We start from the raw sequence: 2,556 nt of genomic DNA on the forward strand, positions 1-2,556 counted from the left end.
GTCGCGAGGCAGCGGCGGCGGCGGCCACGGCGCCTGCGCGAGGCCCGGCCCCGAGCCCCGGAGCCGCTCGGGTTGGGGGAGGCCGCGGCCGGCGCGGCTGACGGGCCTCCGGGGCGGCCCGGCCTGGGGGTGCGGGTAGACACGCTGCCCGCCGAGCCGGGAGGCCCAGAAACGGGGAGCAGCCGGTTGCCTCGGCGCCTGTCTCGTCCTCGGGCCCTGCCCACAAAGAGGCAGCTGCCTCACCGGCAGCCCGAGATTTCCTCAGCCGCCCGTTAATCACTTTTGTCTTTGCACGGGGAAGCTCTCCGAGGGACCAACGTGAAAATGCATCAGCTCTTCCCCACCTCCCTGGCCTGGTTTGTGGAGATCCTGTTCTGGCTGTGGAATCGCCACTGGGACTTGGGAAAACTTGTGTTTCAGAAGTGGAAACGGCAAGTGAAAGTGTTCAACGCTCAAGATTAGCTGCCCTCTCTTGAGTGCCAGAAAGCATTTGTTAGGAAAACACTGTCCTTGTGATACACAGGCAGCGATTCTCTGCCTCCTCCTATTAACAGGCAATCCAGCTCTTGCCACAGCACGCTCTCATAAGGATGAAGAAAATAAAGACGCCATAAAAAGGGAGTGGATGAGGGTGTTTGGGGAATACACGTCGCACAGACCAAGTGCCCTAGCTGCAGCGTATCCGCAATCCGGAGATCTGATTTCATCCGTTTCCTGGCAGTTCTCCGGTTTGCAAACAGCCATCTGCGTACCAGAGAGCGTCACTGTCCCCCCTGCAGCCCACCGCAGGCGCTGACCACCGAGAGAGAACCTGTCGACTGAAAAGAACTGCAGTCATGCGAGGTGAATATTGCCTTATGTGTCCACATACTAAGCACAAAGGAGGTCACGAGCATGGCCCTGTACGTATCACAAGGGTAAGTCTGAAGAGGAATCTCCAAGAATGGAAATTCTTGGATTACACAGCATATACAAGCTGTCGCATAATCATTCATTTTGGAAGGGCTCTCAGGCTGCAGTCCAGCCTCCTACTCTGAACAGAGTCAACGCTGAATTCATACCAGTTTTCTCAGGGCTTTGTCACTTGGATCTTAAAAGTCTGCAAGAACAGAGGCTGGCACACCTTTCCCAGGCGCTGTTCCAGTGCTTGTCTGGCCTCGTGGGGACGCTAATCCCCCTCCCACCCCTCCTATTAAGTAGCAACCTGCCCTGTTTCAGTTTAGGACAGCTGCCTCTTGTCCTCCAACTATGCACTTCAGTAAAGAGGTTACTGAGGAGACAGACAGGCTCTTCAGTACCAGAAAGCAGCTATTAGGGGTATCCCCAAAGTCTTCTCCAAGCTAACAAAGGCCAGTCCCTCAGCCTCCCCACCTGGGGCAAGTGCTCCAGCCCCTCAGCATCACGCTATCCCTCCTCACCCCGATGTCCCAACCTGGACACAACCGTACTGTAAGAGATCCTGTCCAAAACCTTGCCCAAGTCAAGGTGGATGACATCCACTGCTCTTCCCTCATCCACAGAAACAGTCACCACTAGAAGACACTGAGGTTGGTCACGCGATTTACTGCAAGATGATAGCTGCCTTCCTGCCTGTCTGTGAGATAGCTGCTCCTCTGCAGCAGCTAAATAGGTGCTTGACACTCCCCAGTCAGGCTCAGTCAAAAACCAGAAAGGGTGGGTTCTCCCTGATCACCAAATAGCCCAAGTAGGAAACAGACAGCAGGGGATGTTTGAAGCAAAAGCCTCCACTGTCCCTCAGTGGGAAATACTTTTACACTGCAGGTTGGTTAAGTATCATTCAGGCTGGCTGCAATAGCTTCTTCATTAAAAATAAATGTGAAGAGCAATTCTGCAACTGTAGAAATTAAAATAGACACTATTCAGAACACAGGTCACATGCAAAAAGGTTAGAAATCTGCATTCTGGGAACTGAGAGGTTTCAAAAAGACCCCATCCTGGAGCTGGCATGCCTCAACAGCATGGCAATGGGGGTTACTAGAAGCAAAAAGGCATTCTCCAAATAGTTGAAGTTGTGCCCAACAGAGGAGTATAGAGGCAAACAGAATTGTAAACTGTTGCAGGTTACATGTAAAAAACAGAGTGAAGAGGCCGAAAAACACTTTTAAGGAACAACTTGCTACAAGTATGAAAACTAGTAAATTCTTTTTCAAATACATGAGGAAATGGAAACATGCCAGATCCTCTGGCAATGAGACAAATCAAGATTAGAGGGATTACTCAGAGACTCTACAACCATTGCAGAAAAAAAAAATATATTTTTTGTTCTGCTTTACATCTGAATTCAGTGAAAGGAACTTGAGAAGACTTCTGTGCCAAAAACCCTGTTTGTTATTTGATGAAGGGATACATTGGAGGTTCTGTTTCACCCTGAAGAGTAGGAGATTAAGTTATAGAACAGATCATTAACAGGAGTACTAACAAGTCTCCAGGACCAAATTGTTTTCACCTCAGTATTATAAGATAATTCAGAGATGAACTAGCTTAAATATAAAGTCTCTTGCTAAAAACTCATATGGCAGGTGGCTATTGCAATGC

The sequence above is a fragment of the Nyctibius grandis genome, chromosome 32, assembly GCF_013368605.1.
Source record: "Nyctibius grandis isolate bNycGra1 chromosome 32, bNycGra1.pri, whole genome shotgun sequence".
Taxonomy (NCBI): Eukaryota; Metazoa; Chordata; class Aves; order Nyctibiiformes; family Nyctibiidae; genus Nyctibius; species Nyctibius grandis.